Source organism: Schistocerca cancellata, chromosome 8 (genome assembly GCF_023864275.1).
Source record: "Schistocerca cancellata isolate TAMUIC-IGC-003103 chromosome 8, iqSchCanc2.1, whole genome shotgun sequence".
Classification (NCBI taxonomy): domain Eukaryota; kingdom Metazoa; phylum Arthropoda; class Insecta; order Orthoptera; family Acrididae; genus Schistocerca; species Schistocerca cancellata.
The window spans coordinates 444,850,652-444,875,944 of NC_064633.1; the positions used below are offsets into that span (position 1 = coordinate 444,850,652).

The 25,293-nt window shown below is 44.2% G+C and overlaps 1 protein-coding gene across 1 annotated transcript in view; it reads left to right on the top strand.

Annotated features, from left to right (window-relative positions):
- Positions 1-2,770: 2,770 nt before the first annotated feature.
- Positions 2,771-25,293, top strand: part of LOC126094681 (dihydropyrimidinase-like) — a 346,768-nt gene continuing 324,245 nt past the window's right edge. Inside the window, exon 1 of the mRNA XM_049909199.1 lies at positions 2,771-2,804. The gene's annotated coding sequence lies outside the window, so the exon portion shown is untranslated. The remainder of the gene's footprint in view (positions 2,805-25,293) is intronic.

The window sequence follows — 25,293 nt, forward strand, 5'->3', positions numbered from 1 at the left end:
CAACTGGCTCGTCACAATACGCCAGTCACTACTCTTGATGAACTGTAGTATCGTGTTGAAGCTGCATGGGCAGCTGTACCTGTACACGCCATCCGAGCTCTGTTTGACTCAATGCCCAGGCGTATCAAGGGCGTTATTACGACCAGAGGTGGTTGTTCTGGGTACTGATTTCTCAGGATCTATGCACCCAAATTGCGTGAAAATGTAATCACATGTCAGTTCTAGTGTAATATATGTGTCCAATGAATACCCGTTTATCATCTGCATTTCTTCATGGTGTAGCATTTTAATGGTCAGTAGTGTAGATAACAAACTTAGGTTTAATGGTAGAATACAAGGGAAGTGTAATCAGTCTACAAAGGAGATTCGTTACAAATCACATGTGCGACCCATTCTAGATTATCGCTCAAGCGTGTGGTCTCTTACCAGATAAGACTAGCAGGGGATATTGAACGTATACAGAAAAGGGCAACACGAATGTGCAGCGGTTAGTTTCGCTTGTGGGAGAGTGTCAATGAAAGAACTGAATTGGAACTCTTGAATGTTGACAGTAACATTCCTGAATAAGTCTACTAGCAAAATTTCGAGAACCGGCTTTAAATGCTGATTCTAGGAACATACTGTAACCCACTACATATCGCTCCCACAGGGATTGTGGTGAAATAATTAGATTGGAACTTTTGGAACTTTGTGGTAAGTTCTGTGGGACCAAACTACTGATGTCATCAGTCCCTAGGTTTACGTAATCTAACTTAAAGTAACTTACGGTAAGGACAACACACGCACACCCATGCCCAAGGGAGGACTCGAACCTCTGACAAGGGAGCCGTGCGATCCGTGACAAGGCGCCCCAGACTGCGCGGTTACCCCGCGCAGCAAAATGATTAGATTGATTACGACGTGCACAGAAGAACTTAAACAATCATATTTCCTGCGCTCCATACTAGACGAAACAAGAGAAAGCCCTAATAACTGGTATAGTGGGACATACCCTCTGCTATGTACTTCACAGAGTGTAGATATAGTTGTAAATTTAGAGAGAGTTGTGTGCTAATATTTGTACAAGGTGGCTATAATTAAAGTGCAGGGTGCAGGGAGGTCTAGTGTGTGCTGTAATTACCGTATGGTAGCGAAACTTGGTAAACATGGTAATGCGTTAATATGTGACAGACTTGCCGGCCGGAGTGGCCGAGCGGTTCTAGGCGCTACAGTATGGAACCGCGCGACCGCTACGGTCGCAGGTTCGAATCTTGCCTCGGGCATGGATGTGTGTGATGTCCTTAGGTTAGTTAGGTTTAAGTAGCTCTACGTTCTAGGGGACCGATTGTGGTGTCACCGCCAGACACCACACTTGCTAGGTGGTAGCCTTTAAATCGGCCGCGGTCCGTTAGTATACGTCGGACCCGCGTGTCGCCACTATCAGTGATTGCAGACTGAGCGCCGCCACACGGCAGGTCTAGAGAAACTTCCTAGCACTCGCCCCAGTTGTACAACCGACTTTGCTAGCGATGGTTCACTGACAAAATACGCTCTCATTTGCCGAGACGATAGTTAGCATAGCCTTCAGCTACGTCATTTGCTACGACCTAGCAAGGCGCCATTACCAGTTACTATAGATACTGAATCTTGTACAGTCACGAGCGACGCTCATCATTAATGGATTAAAGTTAAGTATTCCACCAACTACGTCCGTTTTTTCGAAATTCTAATTTCCTTGTCCTGTTCCAGACCTCACGCCAGCCTGCGTGAGCTAAAACGCGTGCTTTTCGGCTTCCTCTAATAACCCGGTATTGGCTCTCCTGCCAACCCACAACACCGATGACCTCAGATGTTGAGTGCCGTAGTGGGGGGGCGGGGGGGGGGGGGGGAGGGGGAGAGTAGTGTTTAACGTCCCGTCGACAACGAGGTCATTAATGACGGAGCGCAAGCTCGGGTTAGGGAAGGACGGGAAAGGAAATTGGCCGTGCTCTTTCAAAGGAACCATCCCGGCATTTGCCTGAAAGGATTTAGGGAAATCACGGAAAACCTAAATCAGGATGGCTGGAGACGGGATTGAACCGTCGTCCTCCCGAATGCGAGTCCAGTGTGCTGACCACTGTGCCACCTCGCTCGGTGTTTGTGCCGTAGTGCTCAGAGCCATTTGAACCATTTTTTGTGACAGATCTACGCTGGAAAACATTAGTTACAATGCTGACCACCAGGTGCAAAACTGACGCTGCACACCATCTTGTCGACGTTTCGGTGCTCACACTGAACAAATTGTGTAAGTAGCGGTTAATAATAAAACCAACATTATGCCATTCTCACTTGTTTGACCTCTTGTGCCCACGTTTTGTACCTAATTAATTACATACGGAAAAATTTCTATATGTGTTTCTCAGCGCGAGATTTGCACCAGGTGTCCAAAGTTCCAAGTATTTTTTTTCCCCAGCATGAATAAGTTCTGCATTAACGCAGCAGAACACCTACAAAACTTCTCTGCCACACGATAATTATAGCCCGCCTTATAGCTGCACTTTAATTATAACGAACCGGTACTAATATTTGCTCGTTGCGACGTATTTTTCTTACTTTCTAGACGATTTTCCTCCACAGTGTGTGAAATGTTTTGTGCAGCAGTGCGCGGTGGACTGTATCTGCAGAGGGAGAACTGGCGCCCCGTCTGGGACAGGTCGTAAAATTGCCGCAGAGGGTTGCGGAGGGGGAGGGTGGACCGCAGGGGATGCGAGCGCGAGCTGCGCATGCGCAGAGCGGCGGCTGCGGGCGGCAGGGCGCAGTCGATGGAGAGTCTCCGGCAGAGCGGGGTGAGTAACGCGGCTCAAGGCCACTCTAAAGCAGCAGCCGCAGCCGCAGCTAGCGCGCTCTCTCACACTGGGCGGGGCTGCTCCGCCTCTGTCACTTAGCGAACGGGCCGAGGTCCCGCCTTTCTTTCTAGGGCAAAAAGCCACCCCCATACTCTACAAATCCCTCTGAAGCTCATATTGGTGGGCACTTTTCTGCTACATGTACATCCGTACTCTGCAAAGTCTGTGCGAACCACTTTGATATACTAGCCCATGGTACTTCCCATTGTACCACATTTTAGAGTTTCCTTCCGCATCATTCGCGTATAGCGTCAGGGAAGAAGGACTGCCTAAATGCCTCTATGCACGCTGAATTAGTATAATCTTGCCTTCTCGATCTTTACGTGTGGTGTATAGCAATTATAGTACGTTCATGTTGTTGTTGTGGTCTTCAGTCCTGAGACTGGTTTGATGCAGCTCTCCATGCTACTCTATCCTGTGCAAGCTGCTTCATCTCCCAGTACCTACTGCAACCTACATCCTTCAGAATCTGCTTAGTGTATTCATCTCTTGGTCTCCCTCTACGATTTTTACCCTCCACGCTGCCCTCCAATACTAAATTCGTGATCCCTTGATGCCTCAGAACATGTCCTACCAACCGATCCCTTCTTCTGGTCAAGTTGTGCCACAAACTTCTCTTCTCCCCAGTCCTATTCAATACTTCCTCATTAGTTATGTGATCTACCCATCTAATCTTAAGCATTCTTCTGTAGCACCACATTTGGAAAGCTTCTATTCTCTTCTTGTCCAAACTATTTATCGTCCATGTTTCACTTCCATACATGGCTACACTCCATACAAATACTTTCAGAAACGACTTCCTGACACTTAAATCTATACTCCATGTTAACAAATTTCTCTTCTTCAGAAACGCTTTCCTTGCCATTGCCAGTCTACATTTTATATCCTCTCTACTTCGACCATCATCAGTTATTTTGCTCCCCAAATAGCAAAACTCCTTTACTACTTTAAGTGTCTCATTTCCTAATCTAATTCCCTCAGCATCACCCGACTTAATTCGACTACATTCCATTAGCCTCGTTTTCCTTTTGTTGATGTTCATGTTATATCCTCCTTTCAAGACATTGTCCATTCCGTTCAACTGCTCTTCCAAGTCCTTTGCTGTCTCTGACAGAATTACAATGTCATCGGCGAACCTCAAAGTTTTTATTTCTTCTCCATGGATTTTAATACCTACTCCGAATTTTTCTTTTGTTTCCTTTACTGCTTGCTCAATATACAGATTGAATAACATCGGGGAGAGGCTACAACCCTGTCTTACTCCCTTCCCAACGACTGCTTCCCTTTCATGCCCCTCGACTCTTATAACTACCATCTGGTTTCTGTACAAATTGTAAATAGCCTTTCGCTACCTGTATCTTACCCCTGCCACCTTTAGAATTTGAAAGAGAGTATTCCAGTCAACATTGTCAAAAGCTTTCTCTAAGTCTAACTTCATAGGTGCCTCATTTAATACTGGTTCCTTAAATTTTGTAAATAGTTTCACGGGATAGTTTGCTTTATCCTTCAAACGCCTTGCAGGTAAAACTTATTTCCGTGATGCTCTCCTGTGAGACATGCTTACTTAGAACCACTTGTACATTTTCAATATCCCACGTCAGTTCTATGTGGTATGCTCCCCATACAATTGATCAACATTCCAGGATGGGTCGCACGAGTGTTTTGTATGTAACGTCCTTTGCAGACAGATTACGTTTCCCAAGTATCCTACCAGCCCAACGAAGTATGCCACCTCATGTTTAAGGTTCTGTGCCTCAGCTTGTAAAAACGAAACTCTTGTAGGGTCAGTTTGTTGTTCGTCCCTTTGTCTGCCTGTGCGACTGTTGAGAACTCTTTCTCTCAGAACGAGTGAACTTAGCTAGTTCAAATTTAGATAACAGAATAAGGTCTATCGTCGCTTGGCAGTGTAAAGATTTTAAGCCCTTAAATTAAGTGCAATCAAAAGAAACAGCCATTTATGTCACATATTTTGATACTCAAAACCTCACTCATCAAAACCTATAGGGTGCTTCTCGTAGACCTACAGTCATGAAATTTGTTAAGAAGCAAGGTTTCACAGTACAAGTAAAGGGAAACGATTGAAAATTGTTACTTAGTAATTACGTCACACGAAAAAAGTTTCCTTTTATCATTTGTTACCCGACTTCAAACTTGAAATTAAAACATTCTCAAAAATCTTGGAATCCCTGGGACCGATAACATGGAACTATCAATGTCAACCACAGGTAAAAACGGTCGAGATACTGTATTACCAGAATTTATGAATTGTCTATATGCATAATTAAGGTTGTACGGAAACCTCAGCGCGCGGGTTCTATTCGCACCTGGCGAGTTTTTTAAATTTTTTGTTGCCATTCACATTACAAACCTTCCTATTTCATTCTCGGGTGAAGCAGTTAAGCTTACTATACTGCAGTTTATTTAAGCATTTGCTGGAAAAGGCAGAAATAAAATAACGTAACTTTCGATCACTGCATTATCCTCATGCTGACTATTGGCAAGAAAGTACCATCAGCTTCACGATTTTCTCCTCAAGAGTAATTTTGGACTCAGGAGGAACAATTCTAAAAAGGACTGTGGCTATAAGTGCATAATGTCTCGTGTGGAAGTATACTTAACAATAACAGTGGCAGTGATATGGTATTTGTAGTCAAATTAAGGAGGTAAGGAGGTGGAAAGAACTCGGAAAAGAGCAGCAAATTAAGAGTCATTTCGTTAAATTTTTTCTTGTTTGCTCCTTCGAGGGTAAATCTGCAATAAGCTGGAAAGTATCCAAAATTTAGGTCCAATATCTGCTACAGTAATCTTCATCGAACTTTGTACTCCAGTAGCGGCCGTATGGTTCATGGCAGCCACGGTGACGAGGTCGCCTCTACCTCTGCTCCATCCATCAGTGGACAGTGCACAAGGGAAACGACCTTCTTTTTCTACTTGGGTACGCTCTAATCTGTTTAGAAGTGACGCCTCTGTTTTGTTTTCCCAACTGGAATTCGTAAAATACCTTCAGTTCCAATCAAACAAAAACTTCTCCAACCAAGCGCCACTCCTTTGAAATTTTTCAGTTCCTTACTTATTTCTACTCACTATAGTCCACCAGTTTTTGGTCTGACAAGACTTTAAAGCGTTTCGCTTCGAACACGAGTCGATCGTCTTAAACTTTATCTTCCTTGCTTACTAAATGCGGTAAATAAGCGTAACAGTGAGACCGAACTTGTTTGTTACATCCGAAGAAGTATAAGGCATTAATCAAATTACCAAAGCACGGTTGTTGTTGTTGTGGTCTTCAGTCCTGAGACTGGTTTGATGCAGCTCTCCATGCTACTCTATCCTGTGCAAGCTTCTTCATCTCCCAGTACCTACTGCAACCTACATCCTTCTGAATCTGCTTGCTGTATTCATCTCTTGGTCTCCCCCTACGATTTTTACCCTCCACGCTGCCTTCCAATACTAAATTGGTGATCCCTTGATGCCTCAGAACATGTCCTACCAACCGATCCCTTCTTCTTGTCAAGTTGTGCCACAAACTTCTCTTCTCCCCAATCCTATTCAATACTTCCTCATTAGTTATGTGATCTACCCATCTAATCTTCAGCATTCTTCTGTAGCACCACATTTCGAAAGCTTCTATTCTCTTCTTGTCCAAACTATTTACCGTCCATGTTTCACTTCCATACATGGCTACACTCCATACAAATACTTTCAGAAATGACTTCCTGACACTTAAATCTATACTCGATGTTAACAAATTTCTCTTCTTCAGAAACGCTTTCCTTGCCACTGCCAGTCTACATTTTATATCCTCTCTACTTCGACCATAATCAGTTATTTTGCTCCCCAAATAGCAAAACTCCTTTACTACTTTAAGTGTCTCATTTCCTAATCTAATACCCTCAACATCACCGGACTTAATTCGACTACATTCCATTATCCTCGTTTTGCTTTTGTTGATGTTCATCTTATACCCTCCTTTCAAGGCACTTTCCATTCCGTTCAACTGCTCTTCCAAGTCCTTTGCTGTCTCTGACAGAATTACAATGTCATCGGCGAACCTTAGGGTTTTTATTTCTTCTCCATGGATTTTAATACCTACACCGAATTTTTCTTTTGTTTTCTTTACTGCTTGCTCAATATACAGATTGAATAACATTGGGGAGAGGCTACAACCCTGTCTTACTCCCTTCCCAACCACTGCTTCCCTTTCATGTCCCTCGACGGTATGCGATAATAATTGACGCAACCTTTCTCCTGAATCAATGATGTTTTTGACTCTTTGCAGAGCTTAGAACATTTAGAGTGGAAATACGTTCCTGATTTCAGAAGGTCTTAGTGGTAAGAAACTTGTGAAACTGAAGCCGTCATTGTGATCAGGAATATGCACTCAGTACACTGAGATCAGGTTTCTGATTTTATTCTAATTCCGTCTCCTGAAAGATTATCACGGAATTATGTGCTACCCTTTCGTTAATGGTAGCGTGATCGGTGTAGTTACGGAGACAACAAAGGTGGTGCGGTCCCTGGTTCGATTTCCGGCCGGGGATTTTCTGCATCCGACGACCGGGTGATTGTGTTGTCATCTCATCATCTTTCGGGACGTGGCGAGACTGGAAATGGAAAAATTGGGAACTTGTATGGGCGCTGATGACCACGATGTTGAGCCCCCACAAATCAACATCATCGTCATCAACAAGGTTGTTAGATACGCTGAGTTACTACATGGAGTCACAATGTAGTCAGCGCTAATTATATCATGGCATAATTTACCGCATATGAAGTCAAGGAGCAGCATGAGTGATGGTGATTAGAAGCATGCAGAAGCGAAATACAGGGTTATTACAAATGATTGAAGCGATTTCACAGCTCTACAATAACTTTATTATTTGAGATATTTTCACAATACTTTGCACACACATACAAAAACTCAAAAAGTTTTTTTAGGCATTCACAAATGTTCGATATGTGCCCCTTTAGTGATTCGGCAGACATCAAGCCGATAATCAAGTTCCTCCCACACTCGGCGCAGCATGTCCCCATCAATGAGTTCGAAAGCATCGTTGATGCGAGCTCGAAGTTCTGGCACGTTTTTTGGTAGAGGAGGTTTAAACACTGAATCTTTCACATAACTCCACAGAAAGAAATCGCATGGGGTTAAGTCGGGAGAGCGTGGAGGCCATGACATGAATTGCTGATCATGATCTCCACCACGACCGATCCATCGGTTTTCCAATCTCCTGTTTAAGAAATGCCGAACATCATGATGGAAGGGCGGTGGAGCACCATCCTGTTGAAAGATGAAGTCGGCGCTGTCGGTCTCCAGTTGATGCATGAGCCAGTTTTCCACCATGTCCGGATACACGCGTCCTGTAACGTTTTTTTCGCAGAAGAAAAAGGCGCCGTAAACTTTAAATCGTGAGATTGCACAAAACACGTTAACTTTTGGTGAATTGCGAATTTGCTGCACTAATGCGTGAGGATTCTCTACCGCCCAGATTCGCACATTGTGTCTGTTCACTTCACCATTAAGAAAAAATGTTGCTTCATCACTGAAAACAAGTTTCGCACTGAACGCATCCTCTTCCATGAGCTGTTGCAACTGCGCCGAAAATTCAAAGCGTTTGATTTTGTCATCGGGTGTCAGGGCTTGTAGCAAACGGTAAGGCTTCTGCTTTAGCCTTTTCCGTAAGATTTTCCAAACCGTCGGCTGTGGTACGTTTAGCCCCCTGCTTGCTTTATTCGTCGACTTCCGCGGGCTACGCGTGAAACTTGCCCGCACGCGTTCAACCGTTTCTTCGCTCACTACAGGCCGACCCGTTGATTTCGCCTTACAGAGGCATCCAGAAGCTTTAAACTGCGCATACCATCGCCGAATGGAGTTAGCAGTTGGTGGATGTTTGTTGAACTTCGTCCTGAAGTGTCGTTGCACTGTTATGACTTACTGATGTGAGTGCATTTCAAGCACGACATACGCTTTCTCGGCTCCTGTCGCCATTTTGTCTCACTGCGCTCTCGAGCGCTCTGGCAGCAGAAACCTGAAGTGCGGCTTCAGCCGAACAAAACTTTATGAGTTTTTCTACGTATCTGTAGTGTGTCGTGACCATATGTCAATGAATGGAGCTACAGTGAATTTATGAAATCGCTTCAATCATATGTAATAGCCCTGTACATACAGGCCTACGCAACGTAAATATTACCCTCACTTGCGTATAAAATGGCTCTAGCAAACAACATTACTATGAGGGCTATTCGGAAAGTAAGGATCGATCAGTCGCGAAATGGAAACCACAGAGAAAATCTGAACTGTTTTATCTGCAACGGTTAGCTACACCTTCCAGCTACTTCTCTACATAGTCGGCACTCCGACGTGGACATCTGACGTAGCGTTGTACCAACTTTGCAATACCCTCGTCATAGACGGCGGCCTCCTGTGCTTTCCGACAATTTCCTGCACTGGACTGCAGCTCTTAGTCTGTGTCAAAATGTTGTCTTCGTAGCTAGTGGATAATTTGAGCAGAGACGAAAGTCAAAGGTGCAAAGTCCGGGCTGTATGGTGGGTGATCAAACGCTCGGCAACGAAGACGCTACAGGATCTTCCTCATTGCCCCTGCAGTGTACAGTCACGAAGAAAGAACTACATGGCAGTTGGGTTATGTGGGGGTTGCATGATATCAGGCGAAATCTCTCGGAAGACACCCATACCTGGCGCGAGACACTATTTTCTAGGCATCTTTATGCGCTTACTGTGTGCTCCGAACTGAGACGAGTGATGTGGGGCTGTCTACGTGCATGTCTGCCCACCACATCTATGCACCCATACCTGGCGCGAGACACTATTTTCTAGGCATCTATATGCGCTCACTGTGTGCTCCGAACTGAGACGAGTGATGTAGGGCTGTCTACGTGCATGTCTGCCCACCACATCTATGCACCCATACCTGGCGCGAGACACTATTTTCTAGGCATCTTTATGCGCTCACTGTGTGCTCCGAACTGAGACGAGTGATGTGGGGCTGTCTACGTGCATGTCTGCCCACCGCATCTATGCAAATCTTCGTAAGAATTCCAGTGTAGTTTCCATTTCGCGACCGATCGTTTCTTACTTTTCGAACAGCCCTCATATATTATCACCAACTGAGGAAATGTCAGACAAAGTCCATCAAGATCAACCTTATTTTACTGATTATCTCTTACGCTACACAGAAACAAACAACAGAACGTTTTGAAACAATTAGGCCCATTACAATTTTTATTTTTGTATTTCAGTATTCCAGCTATATCGATACCATTACCTATTTCCTCCGGTTTTTGCTATCTTTTTATGTCTGCATATTAATATTCTTCATAATAACATAACCTGTAACTCCAAATCTTCATCTACATCTTCAACTGCCCAATTTAATCTCCTTTCCAGTAACTCATTAACTATTAATTTATGTCTTAATACATGTCCAAATTCCATTAAGTTGCATTTACTCATTCCTAGAACCAGTTCTATGCAACAGCAACAAAATATTCTCCCAATATTTCTGAACTTTGCAAGTAACCAACAGTCTATAAGCGACAATTTGGCATGCGAACTGTATGTTTTCATGGACTCCCATATCTGGTTTTCATAAATCGATTTCCGAATACGGCTTCTGGTTGGTCATGTTAACTTTCCAGTGATGTTTCTCGAAATGAGGTTTTATGTGTCCGAATTCCGCTAACGCAATCGATACACGTTTCCATGTCTCAGGTTCATAGTTGCATTAAAAAATTTTTGGTTCATTTGAGAGAAGGGATTTTATATGTGTTGAAGGCCTTTCTAAACTAAAGAGAAACATATTTTATCTTTATAAGACGGAAAATCAAATGTAAATGATGCTATAATCAGCGATAAACAAAGTTTCCGTTCGAAGGCGGGACTGTCCAGAATCGGTATGCCAATCAGACAAAATCACAGCGAGCGTTGAGGCAATCGTCCCATCGACGCACCACGTTCAAGACACCCGTCTGTAGAACACCGTGTCCTGCTGCGTGAAGAAGTCCGTAACTGCCCGCTGCACATCCTCATCCGACAGGAGTCGTCGACCCATCAATGTCTTTCTTTAAGGGACCGAAGGTTTGATAACCGCATGGGGAGAGATCAAGATTGTAAGGCGGGTGCTCGAGTGTTTCCCGCTTGAATTGGCATAACTTCTGCTTTACGAGATTGGCGATATGGGGACGTGCTTCATCATGAAGCAGCAGCCCCTTTGGCGCACCATTCCACATCGGTATTTTTCGGCAAAGACGCTGCCTCATACAAAACTTTCACTTTCTGATGGATGTCTGCCGGTGCTTTTTCTTCGGTAGCCAAGAAAAGAATAACAGCCCGTTGGTCCTGTTTGGATGCATTTGGTAATAATGTTGCCAAAGTTCACGTTTCCGCATTTACCGGACCCTCGTCGGAAAGTCAAGAATGCCACCCTAATCGCGTGCCAACATGTCGGTGCTTGTATACCGGGATTGGAGTCGCGCTGCGTCGCACATACGCTGCAGCAACACTCTCAAACGGAAACTTGTATATTTTCTGTATTTCAATAATCTGATTGTCTAAGAAGAAGCACATGGTATTCGTGAAATTCAAAACAGTCTTTGACCGCAAAATATTTTTATTTTATTTTAAGACCGGTTTCGATCTATGAGTATGCCTTATTAAACTAATAAAGAATGCATAAAAAACTTATAACCATGACAAGTACCTTTACACGACGTAAAGGCATAATAAACCTGTGACCTATAGGACACAGCTGGCTAAAATACGGTAAACTGCTATACTCAGTCTCTCTGTAAGTGGCAAAGCTGTAGTACACGATCAACAGCAAAAGAGGGAATAGTTATTTGCACAGGAACACGGATGTGTGGAAGTTTTCTAGCTATTCGGAGTCCCCAAGACGTTGGAGTACAATACTTTTCCTCCAGTGATTGCCTACAACTTTTTTCCAGCATGCAAGTGATTCCTGTGAATACAGTAAAACAGTTTCGAATGTATTAATTGGCATGCATTATATATTTAAACATATATTCATGAGTAACGTCCTTCTCCCCTTCCTTACGAGTTTCGCAGACATACATGCGGATCCTTTCAAAAAGACGCTCGGAAAAATCGATATTTGATGGGGATAGAAAAATCGGTTCAGGCCTAACACGTGAACAGTGTAGAGAAAAACTGTTTCCGAAATTCCATTTCCGTCTTCCAGAAGTTAAATAGCATGCAAACTTAATATCACAGACGGAACTGTCCAGGCACGACATCCTCATGGCCTTACTTCCACCAGGACTTCTCTCTTACTGTCCTTGCTGCACAGAGGCCCTCCTGCAAACTTGGCAGGTGTAGCACTCCTGGAACCAGGGCCGCATTAATACCCAAGCGACACTAACGGTGGCTTGGAGCGCCAAGCTGAGATAAGCGCCAGAGGTGTCCAAGTGAAACACTTTTATAGAGGGTGAATCATAATTAGTAGCGACAGCTGACTCAGGTGAAAGTATACGAGGGAGGAGGTGGAATGTGCGTGATATAATATGCCGCACGTGTTGAAAAATTAAACGATAATTAAATCAAGGCCCTATGCCGGCGACAGGCGTTGATGTACATCAAAGGGAACAGTTGACAGTTGAAAATGTGTGCCCCAACCGGGACTCGAACCCGGGATCTCCTGCTTTCATGGCAGACGCTCTATCGATCTTTGTTTTCTTTTTTAATTTTGTTCTATATTGTTCGTTGCGTTTGGTCTGGGCGGACGTCACACGACAACCGTTCAATTTGATCGTTGATTCCTTAACTCAGTTTTTTTTACTACAGAGGACCACCGGCTCTCTGGCCGAACACACTGAGCTATCATGCCGGCCCGTCTGAGCCACCGAGGGCACAGAAGATACTGAGACTGCAGGGACTTATCTCTTGCACGCTCCCCGTGAGACCCACATTCCCAACTTAATTTGCAGACACTTCATTCGTAGTGCCCCTGCCCATTACATTCATTACTCGCGGCAGACAATCTTGCCGAGTCCCGTAAGAGTTCGGACAATATGTGGGCGTCCGCACAGAAGAAGAAGGTTAGCCTTAACTATATGAAGATGGTATCCGTTCTTTCGGACATGTCGGACATGTGGTCAATGCTTTGTTCTTGGTCAAAATAACACTATAATACAATTTTTTTAAAATAAAAACACTCGATTCGTCTACATTGTCGTTTATTTAATTACGACCTAGGTTTCGGCCTTTTATGGCATTTTCAAGTGAGTTTACGTCATTAACATATATTGCAGGACATCAAGCTCAAAATTGGCCATAAATTAAAAAAAAAAATACTGTCTCCCCACGAAAAGCCAGGTGTTAAGTCATGATCTTGTAAAAAAATCAGTAAATAATAGTGGGAGAGCGTCATTTTAGTAAAAACATGTTTACTAAGGTAGACTGAATCCCTTGAAAATGGCAGAAAAATTCGAAAACTGGGTCGTAATTAAATAAACAACAATATAGTCAACTGACGGTATGTTCATTTAAAAATTATTGTGTGACTGTTGCTCAGCAACATCAAAAAACTGTTTATTGAAATACTACATCCAAACAACTGGTGTGACTCGGGTTTTTACCATTTATGTTAGAAAGTAACTGAAATATGTGCAATACTCAGAAAACTCGATATTAAACACCGAGTGTCACTAGAATGTGAGAGTGTAGATACTCGCCAGATGTAGATCCACTGCTACTACGAAACAAATAATCGCTGAATTGTTGTGATGAAATGAACAATCATATATTCGATAGTCTAGGGCATATTAGCGTATTACAGCATATTTTAAAGACATATGACCTTTATTTGTCGAAGTCATGCTGCCACTGCGATAAACAGAGTTCTTCAAGCAGATGTTGCCATCCGATGGGAATACACTGAAGCGAAAACAAGTGAAGCGCAGAAAGCACATGATTTAAACTACAGTCAGGTACAGTGAGTTTATTCCCTGAGCTAGAAAAAAAATGAAAGTTGGTTGTAGCTTATATGCTGCGTAAGGACCGAGGAGGTTAACTTGCCAAGAACTTGCAAAACAGAGCACAAACAGCTGAAGAATTGAGAAAAAGACCCTAGGCTGAGTCAAACACATTTCTACGCAATGTCCTATTTTTCCACGAGTGGTAGTTCTCCAGAGTACGGAAGAGAGCTTCTCTGAAGTCTGGGTTCTGGCAAATCTGGTGCCTCAGCCTCGGGGCGTAAGTCGTGCCGGACAGCTCATCCAGTAAGAGCGTCGGCCACGGGAGTCAAGCTTCTGGGTTCGAGTCCCAGTCCAGCAGACAGTTTGACGCTGCTAGAAAGTTTCGTATCAGCGCTCACGCCGCTGCAGAGGCAACGGTTCGTTCTGCATCACAGAGCTCCTGGAATTGTCCTGCGATCGCCTGCTGTCTTGCAGTTCATACATCGTCAAGGTACTTAGATTCCTATTTTACCAAATACTTCGATTCCTGTTTTACCAGTTATCGTTACTCTTACTAACCCAGAGGTCTCCTGCAGGGACAATAAAAAAAAATCCTTCAACGAGTGTACGATCGTTCATTCTTACCGTCGCCCTGATTTCATCCCAGTGACAGAATTCGTGAATAATGGCACCGTCGAAAGTGTTATCGCTGTACGAGAGAAGGAAGCGGGCAGTATTCGACGGTGCGCCGAGCCGCTCATTCGAGACCTTGAAGCAGGGCGGTGGACCAGGGTAAGGTGTCTGGCGTTGTGCTTTGGGTAGCCGAGAGGTACGCCACAGGTTGCCCTACAGCACCCCAACTCCCCACACGCCTGCGGGTCAGTGACGACGCGATCAAGGTCACGGGCGGCGCTTCTTCCAGACCACAGTCTCGGCGAAGCGAGTCGTGATCACGACCACCGAAAGGCAACGCACCGTCTGGGACTGAGACTACACTACACGACATTACTGTTGTGATCTTCAGCTCGAAGACTGATTTGATGAACCTCTCCACTCGACAGAAAATCCTAAAAAGTTTTATCTTGTGCTAAGTCAGTAAACGGATTGAAGTCACCTGTCTAGACACTCTGTGACCATAATGTCACTGAAACGGAACGTGACACAGGTTAGCCCGAAATACTAAATGCCTTTTTTAAAACTGTACCACAAAAGACGATCGCATTATAGTATTATAATGCTCCCTCCCTTAAATGTTCAGGGGTTTTCACAAAGAAGAGAAAAAAAAGCGTATTCAGGCCACGAGTGGCCTACCGGGACCATCCAACCGCCGTGTCATCCTCAGAGGAGCGCGCGGATAGGAGGGGCGTGGGGTCAGCACACCGCTCTCCAGGCCGTTATGATGGTATTCTTGACCGAAGCCGCTACTATTCGGCCGAGTAGCTCCTCAATTGGCATCACGAGGCTGAGTGCACCCCGAAAAATGGCAACAGCGCATGGCGGCTGGACGGTCACCCATCCAAGTGCCAGCCACGCCCAACAGCGCTTAAGTTCGCTGATCTCACGGGAACCGGTGTATCCACGGCAGCAAGGCCGTTGCCCACAAAGAAGAAACAGATATCAAATATTTATTGTTTCCAAACTACGAAGGATAGAAAACCCAATTCCAGCGTTACTGGAAAGAGAAAAGTTCAAAATTTTATGTATTCAATTTGAGCACTATGTGTTACACGACAAATATCAAAACGGTGGCTCATTTCTCGCCGCACACAAAGTAGCTGGTCTCTCGTTATCGAATTCACAGCTGCAGAAATGCGGTGACAGGCATAGGGGAGGGGGGGTAAAAACGCCGCCTTTTACGTAACCCCACAGATTAAAGTCACAATGTGTGAGATCTGGGACGTTGGACTGGAAGAAAGCAGCAGAAGATGAACTTCATGACCGATGACCTCCCAGGTCTCCATATCTCACACCTTGTGACTTTTATCTGTGGGATTACGTAAAAGACCGGGTTTTAATCCCCCCTAAGCCTGACACTCTAGAAAGTCTGCGACATCGCATTATTGCAGTTGTGAATTCGACAACGAGAGACCAGCTGATTCCTGCGTGGCAGGAAATGAGCCACCGTTTTGATATTTGTCGGACAACACATGGCGCTCGCATTTAATGCATAAAAATTCGAACTTTTTCTTTTTCCAGGAACTTGGGAATTATGTTTCTATCTTTCGTAGCTTGGAAGCAATAAATGTTTGAAATCTGTTCCTTCTTTTTGAATAGCCAGGTACTACCTCAGTCGGATTAACTGCCATTGTCAGACTTTAATACCAGCTCTCCCAACAGCGAAAATGCTAATTATTTTGGGTGGCCATCCTCAATACAATTGGTTCACCGGTCAGAGAAGGGGAATTATTCTAAACGCAAATCACTGGTTCATCTGACTGTCGCGAAGACCCAGCGTCCGTTCAAAAGGATCGTTGAACCGTAGGTAAATCAATTCAGAAATACAGACGCTATATATAAACGCAGCCTTACGCCACACAAAGTTTACGGCGGACACTGAAAAAGAAATGATGCCACATAGCACATATAACATTTACATGTGAAGAGTAACTATTACAGGGGTTTGGAAATATAAATTAAAAGTGAAAGGGTTTTATTCACATTCTTTAATAACCGTTTCCATCATTTTACACTTTGACAAGAAAGGTTTCGTCTAGCCCTTGTCTTTATATTGTCTAATAACCGACGACAAATAAGGTTTAATCTTGCCTCTGTTACATCATTTGACACTTCCAGTCCTTCCTGACTACAAATAAAACCCACTAACAAACCATTCTCCAGTCTTCAACTGATCAGAATTACTTGTTCCCATTTGTAAATGAAACTACAGAAAGTATACAACGGCGCTTTACCATTGACAGTGGGCGCTGCACCTCACCGTTCTCGACCGGTCCTTGGCGAACTGCTCTTTCGTCCTCTGGATGGCTTCCAACTCCTCACGGCGCTGTTACCGCTTCACCATGTCCGCCTGCTTACCTGGGTGGAAATGGACTTGCCTCCCATGCACTGAGCCCAGGTTCGATTCCTGAACGGGTTGGAGATTTTCTCCACTCGTGGACTGGGTGTTGTGTTGTCCTCATCATCGTTTCATCCTCATCATCGGCCGCGAGTCGCCCAATGTGGCGCCTAGGGACATAAGACTTGCACTTGGCGGCCGAACCTGCAAGGGACCTCCCGGCCAACAATGCAATAACATCATTTCATTTTTCACCACTTCAAATGGTTCAAATGGCTCTAAGCACTATGGGATTTAACATCTGAGGTCATCAGTCCCCTAGAACTTAGAACTACTTAAACCTAACTAACCTAAGGACATCACATAGATCCATGCCCGAGGCAGGATTCGAACCTGCGACCGTAGCAGCAGTGCGGTTCTGGACTGAAGGGCCTAGAACCGCTCGACCACAACGGCCGGCATCACCACTTCACAATTACAATCGTGGCTCCGCCTCCGGGCCAACAGCCACTGCCCTCACTACTCTTTTCACTCCTGCACTCCGGTACACCACTCTTGGCCTCTGCCCTCGCTTTATTGACTATCTCATAAATAATCACAGCAACGAGCAGTCACTGGTCACTCAGTTCCCTGCTACCCTTCTGCCCCTCTTGCTCCTCACAGACGAATTTCGCGGTGTAACTGTTGCCTGGGAACCACAGCTATTATTATCAAAGGGAAACTAACACTTGGTACCTGCCGACACATCTCCATTCTGGGTTTTCAAAATAGACGCAGAGTGCTCAGAGCCGCTTTGGTTCCATAAAAACTCGAGCGGTCGCAAAGTGTTGTGGCAATCACTTCCGAGAACAATTTAACTTGGCTATATGTGGCTTTGGCAGCTCCAAAATAGCCTCGGAGTTCCCACAGCCGCTATGGATCCACAGTGACTCCAGGGGTCGCAAGGCGTTTTGATAAATATTTCTAAGAACGGATTGGATTCTCTGCGTGCAGCGTTCCCGGGGCTCCTTGTCCTCAAGCGAGCTGCGAGCCCCCAGCTTCATCGCCAAAACACGTTACCCGGCCGAAGCAGAAGGTTCCATCATTCTCCCTTTGACTAAAGTATGGCCAGTACAGAGCTCAACCACATCTCCAGACTATAGCCTAGCATGAATCACAAAATGGATGATGTAAGAGGTACGAAAGAACTTGCCTCTCTTCTGGCAGCAATGTACCGTACGTCTCTGGAGGAGCGAAGTGTTCCGATCGTTGGAAAGTAGCGCAAGTCATTTTCGTTTTCACAAAAGGTTGTCGAACAGACGTACAGAACTATATGTCTTACGTCAGTCTATTGTAAAATTTTGAAACATGTTTTTCGCTCACGTTTCGTTACATGTTGATTTAGTAAACACTATGGCGTCGCGAAGATGAGTAACCAACTCCAATTGCCGGCCGGAGTGGCCGAGCGGTTCTAGGCGCTACAGTCTGGAACCGCGCGACCGCTACGGTCGCAGGTTCGAATCCTGCCTCGAGCATGGATGTGTGTGATGTCGTTAGGTTAGTTAGGTTTAAGTAGCTCTAAGTTCTAGGGGACTGATGACCTCAGATGTTAAGTCCCGTAGTGCTGAGAGCCATTTGAACAGAACGGAAAAGTAATCAAAGTCAAAATGCATGAAAGCGTGTATAAACTCAGTTTTCTAGTGGACCGAGCGACGAACTGGGAACCCATGATTTTCACGGAGTATCAACTGCCCGGCTAAAACTGCAAACAACACAATGAATCTAGAGACAAGTACGGGCGCTGATGACCTCGATGTTGAGCGCCCATAAGCCGCATCCCACACAGAGAAAGGCACGATTTGATACCTCTTCATCGATTACCCTGTCTGCCAGTGTTATCTTCAACATTTGTCTACCTGTATTGTCGCATTTCAAAGGCGGTTATTGTCTTCTTGTCTGTCTGCTTTATTGTCCGTGTTTCACATCCATATATCGCTACAAGCCACACAAATACAGCCAGAAAAGACGTTCGAATTAATGTCTAATATTAGCATATTTCTCTTTTACAGGGAATTTTTTCTTGTTTATGTCTTTTTGGAACTTTTGTATGGGGTGTAGCCGTGTATGGAAGTGAAACGTGGACGATAAATAGTTTAGACAAGAAGAGAATAGAAGCTTTCGAAATGTGGTGCTACAGAAGAATGCTGAAGATTAGATGGGTAGATCGCATAACTAATGAGGAGGTATTGAATAGAATTGGAGAGAAGAGAAATTTGTGGCACAACTTGACTAGAAGAAGGGATCGGTTAGTAGGGCATATCCGGAGGCATCATGGGATCACCAATTTAGTATTGGAGGGCAGTGTGAAGGGTAACAGTCGTAGAGGGAGACCAAGAAATGAAGACACTAAACAGATTCAGAAGGATTTAGGTTGCAATAGGTACTGGGAGATGAAGAAGCTTGCACAGGATAGAGTAGCATGGAGAGCTGCATCAAACCAGTCTCTGGACTGAAGGCCACAACAACAACAACAATGTCTTTTTTATACGCTCGATATAAACTATTTTTGTAAACTAATATGGATAACCCTTACTTAAATATTACTTCAGGAGGGGCCACCGGCTGAGCTGGCGCAGTGTGTAGAGCATTCCTTTCGTTGCGGGAGAGTAGAACTTAATTCTCCGTCGTAGTGATTTCGATTTTCGCAGCTTTTGTAAATTAAGCTAGGCGAATCCCGAAACGGTCACTTCCAATGGTACAGGTGTGGTTTCCTCATGCTAACTTGCCTACATGTCATCTCGAACTATCTTTATGACCAGGGAAAGGGAAACTCCAAATCTGTGCATTCTTCCTTTCAGGCATACGCCATATAAGGAAATCTAAATCGCTTGAAGCTGATGCAGGGATGATTTCTTCGAAAGGGCATGGCCGAATGCATTCCTAATCTATTTCTCTTACCTCACCTAACTTATTTTGACGAAACATCCATATCCTTGTTTAACTGTTATTGACATTCATCTTATAACCTCTTCTAAAAACACAATCCATTCCATTCAAATGATTTCCAAATTCTCTGACGTGCTTCACAAATTTACAGTGCCAATGGCAATCCTTGAAGTTTTTATTTCCTTTTACTGGGCGGCAATTTGTTTTCCAAATTTGTTTTATGGTTCGCTAAATGCTTACTCTGTTCCCAGCGTGAATAACTTTGGGGATTTGATACAACCCCTTCCCAGTCCCTTCTTAACTGTTGACTCCCTTTCACATTCCTTGATTCTTGTATCTGCCAGTTGGGTTACCATATCAGTTATGGATTACTTTTCGTTGTATATAAACTGTCCAGCCACATTAATGTGACCACCTGCCAAAAGTCTCAATAACCACCTCTTGCAGCGTGGACCGCCACGAGACGTGCAGGAAGGGAGCCAGTGAGGCTCTAGAAGGTACCGACAGCGATTTGGAACGCTGTAGACTCCAGTGCTGTGGCCAGCTGCGTTGGGGTTCTCGGTTGAGGATCAGTGGCGCGTTCAGACTGATCGAGGTGGTCTCACAGATTCTGGACTACCTTTAGATCCGGGGCCTCTGGCAGCCGGGGTAGTTCGGTAAACTCATCCTGCCGCTCTTCGACCCAAGCATGCACACTGCGCATTGTGTGACACGTTGCATTGTCCTGCTGGTAGATGCCGTGTAGGCATGGACATTGTCCCCAAGGATAGATATGTACTTGTGTTGATCCACTATGCCTTCCAGAATTACGAGATCACTCAGGGAATGCCACGAAAACATAACGCTCCTTCCTCCAGTCTGGCCTCTTCCGACGATTGTTGCGGGGTGTTCTCTTTCAGGTGTTTCGCGCCCTATGCGCCAACGGCCATTTGTCCGATGATGGAATATGAAACGTAATTCATCTGAAAAGGTCGCCTGTCGCCAATCACTGGACGTCCAGTTCCGGTATTGGTGTGGAAAATCCAGTCTTGTTTGCCGATGAACAGTAGTCAGCAGGAATGCACGGACCAGGCGCCTGCTACGGAGGTTCAGACACAGCAACGTTCGCTGGAAAGTCACTGCAGAGACAGTATTGGTCCTCTGGATGGTCAGTTTCTCAACAGTTGTCTGTCTATTTGCTCATACACATCTCGCAGCCGTCGATCCCCCTTGTGATCGATGGTCCGTAGTACACCACAGTTGCAGCGGCGTCGGTTTTGGATATCGCCGTTTTGCCATGCTCGGTATACTTTAACCACGGCGGCATGCGAGCAGCTTACGAACTTAGCCGTTTTGGAAATGTTGCCAGCTTTGACCCGAAAGCCAGTGGACATGCCCCTCTAGACGTCAGGTAACTTGCTCTGTTTCCGCTTTACGACAACGACGGCACTGTTTTGCACGTGCCCCCGACACGCTTTATATACACTACCGGCCATTAAAATTGCTACACCACGAAGATGACTTGCTACAGACGCGAAATTTACCCGACAGGAAGAAGATGCTGTTATATGAAAATGATTAGCTTTTCAGAGCAGTCACACAAGGTTGACACCGGTGGCGACACGAGGAAAGTTTCCAACCGATTTTTCATACACAAACAGCAGTTGACCGGCGTTGCCTAGTGAAACGTTGTTGTGATGCCTCGTGTAAGGAGGAGAAATGCGTACCATAATATTTGCGACTTTGATAAAGGTCGGATTGTAGCCTATCGCGATTGCGGTTTGTCGTATCGCAACATTGCTGCTCGTGTTGGTCGAGCGCCTGCGATGGTGCACTCAACGACGAACCTGGGTGCACGAATGGCAAAACGTCATTTTTTCGGATGAATCCAGGTTCTGTTTACAGCATCATTATGGTCGCATCCGTGTTTGGCGACATCGCGGTGAACGCACATTGGAAGCGTGTATTCGTCATCTCCATTCTGGTGTATCACCTGGCGTAATGGTAGGGGTACCATTGGTTACACGTCTCGATCATCTCTTGTTCGCATTGACGGCACTTTGAACAGTGGACGTTACATTTCAGATTCGATCCCTGCGAAACGCTACATTTCAGCAGGTTTATGCACGACCGCATGTTGCGGGTCCTGTACGGGCCTTTATAGATACAGAAAATGTCCCAATGGTGCCCTGGCCAGCACATTCTCCAGATCTCTCACCAATTGAAAACGTCTGGTCAATGGTGGCCTAGCAACTGGCTCGTCACAATACGGCAGTCACTACTCTTGATGAACTGTGGTTGAAGCTGCATGGGCAGCTGTACCTGTACACGCCATCCAAGCTCTGTTTGACTCAATGTCCAGGCGTATCAAGGCCGTTATTACGGCCAGCGGTGGTTGTTCTGGGTACTGATTTCTCAGGATCTACGCACCTAAAATGCGTGAAAATGTAATCACATGTCAGTTCTAGTATAATATATTTGTCCAATGAATACCCGTTTGTCAACTGCATTTCTTCTTGGTGTAGCAATTTTAATGGCCAGTAGTGTAGATATGGCTTTTCGAGTTCTGTGTGAAACAAACATTTGCTGACTATCGCTCCTGGATATCTGATGATGGATGAATTCCAAAACACGTCATATTAGCAGTAAAGTCATTCTTTACCTGATCTTTGACTTTTATCATTGCAACCCAGTCAGCCTTTATGCAGAACCACTAATTGTTTTTATTACATGTTTGACGACAGATAACAAATAACAAAAGAAATATATATTTTCGTATAATATAATTACAAATTGCCGGCCTTTGTGGCCGAGCGGTTCTAGGCGCTACAGTCTGGAACCGCGCGACCGCTACGGTCGCAGGTTCGAACCCTGCCTCGGCCATTGATGTGGGTGATGTCCTTAGGTTAGTTAGGTTTAAGTAGTTCTAAGTTCTAGGGGACTGATGACCTCAGATGTTAAGTCCCATAGTGCTCAGAGCCATTTTTTATAATTACAAATGAACAATTTTCGGATTTTTTTCGTTTACTTGCACTGTGAAACCTTACTTCTTGTCAAATTTGATACTTATAGGTACTGATGAGTGAGTATCAAAATCTGTGACATAAATGGCCATATCTGTTGAATGAACTGTGTTAGAAGCTTTTCTTTCTTACACAGCCGAAGGATGGTAGGCCTCAGTATTTTACATAAATTTTGACTTCATAGGTCTGCGCGTTCCTAAGAAAGAAGGGTTTTAAACAAACGGACAAACAGAGAGTCAAATAAGAAATGACAAGAAATTTCTTTTTCATGTGATATAATTACAAATTTATAATTTTTCGGATTTTTTTGTTTGGCTTTACTGTGAAACCTACATTTTAGCAAATTTCACGTTTCTAGGCCAACGGTAAGTACCGTATGGGTTCGGATGAGGGAGTTTACCAGAATCGAAATATGTGACATAAATGGCCGTATCTTTCGACTGTATCGACTTACACGTTCATAGGTGTGCCCGTTCCTAAGAAAGGAGGGTTTTAAACAAACGAACAAACAGAGAGTCAAATAATAAATGACAAACAATTTCTTCTCCATATGATATAATTACAAATTTACAGCGCCGGCCGTGGTGGCCGAGCGGTTCTAGGCGCTTCAGTCTGGAACCGCGCGACCGCTACGGTCGCAGGTTCGAATCCTGCGTCGGGCATGGATATGTGTGATGTCCTTAGGTTATATAGTTAGGTTTAAGTAATTCTAAGTCTAGGGGACTGATGACCTCAGATGTTAAGTCCCATAGTGCTCAGACCCATTTGAACCATTTGAACAAATTTACAATTTTTCGGATTTTCCTTTGGCTTTACTGTGAAACCTTGCATTTTACCAAATTTCACGATTCTTTTTACACCGACGATTTTTTACGCCGGCAAGGTACCGTAGAACTTAGTATTTTACATAAATTTCAACATGAAACGTCTACGCTTTCCTAACAAAAAAATGAGTTTAGCAGACTGACAAACAGTCAGATAGGAGGTGACATGAATTTGTTTCATGTGATACAATTACAGATTAACAATCTTCGGATATTTTGCTTTGGTTTTACTGTGACATGTTCCTTTTTATCAAATTTCGTCATTGTAGATCAAAGGGAAGTAGGCTGTAGGTTTTGATAAATGGTCGTATCTTTCGACTGCGTTGACCTAGATGCTCGACTTTTTTTACGCCGCCAAGGGACCGTAGACCTCAGTAGTTTACATAAATTCCAACTTGATACGTCTACCCGTTCCTAAAAGAAGGAATTTGAAGAGAGGGACAAACAGACAGAGAGTCAGATAAGAAACGACAAAAAATAATTTCGTGTGATATAATTACATACTTACAGTTCTCGGAATTTTTTTTCCCATGTTCGTACTGTGAAATCTACCTTTTTGCCAAAATTGGTGATTCTAAGGCAACAGGAAGTACCCTACAGGATTTGATGAGTGAGTTATCGACCATTAAAATATGTGACATAAATGGCCGTTATCTTTCGATTGCATTGACTTAGAAGCTTCAATTTTTGCACCGCCAGGGGAGCTCAGTAAGTGAGATAAATTTCAACTTTTATTGGAACACCTGAGGCAATATTGACCCTACGACTTATCTTAGAAGATAGATTAAGGAAAGGCACACCTACGTTTCTAGCATTTGTACACTTAGAGAAAGCTTTTGACAATGTTGACTGGAATACTCCCTTTCAAATCCTGAAGGTGGCAGCGGCAAAATACAGGGAGCGAAAGGCTATTTACAATTTGAACAGAAACCGAAAGGCAGTTATAAGAGTCGAGGGACATAAAAGGGAAGCAGTGGTTGGGAAGGGAGTAAGACAGGGTTGTAGCCGATCCCCGATGTTATTCAATCTGTATGTTGAGCAAAGCCGTAAAGGAAACAAAAGGAAGAATTCGGAGTAGGTATTAAAATCCGTGGAGCAGAAATAAAATCTTTGAGGTTCGCCGATGACACTGTAATTTTGTCAGAGACAGTAAAGGACCTGGAAGAGCAGTTGAACGGAATTGACAGTGTCTTGAAAGGAGGATATAAGATGAACATCAACAAAAGCAAAACGAGAATAATGGAATGTAGTCGTATTATATCGGGTGATGCTGAGGGAATTAGATTAGGAAATGAGACACTTAAAGTAGTAAAGGAGTTTTGCTATTTACGGAGCAAAATAACTGATGATGGTCGAAGCAGAGAGGATATAAAATGTAGACTGGCAATGGCAAGGAAAGCGTTTCTTAAGAAGAGAAATTTGTTAACATCGAGTATAGATTTAAGTGTCAGGAAGTCATTTCTGAAAGTTTTGTATGGAGTGTAGCCATGTATGGAAGTGAAACATGGACGGTGAATATTTTGGACAAGAAGAGAATAGAAGCTTTCGAAATGTGGTGCTACAGAAGAATGCTGAAGATTAGATGGGTAGATCACATAACTAATGAGGAAGTATTGAACAGGATTGGGGAGAAGAGAAGTTTGTGGCACAACTTGACCAGAAGAAGGGATCGGTTGGTAGGACATGTTCTGAGGCATCAAGGGATCACCAATTTAGTATTGGAGGGCAGCGTGGAG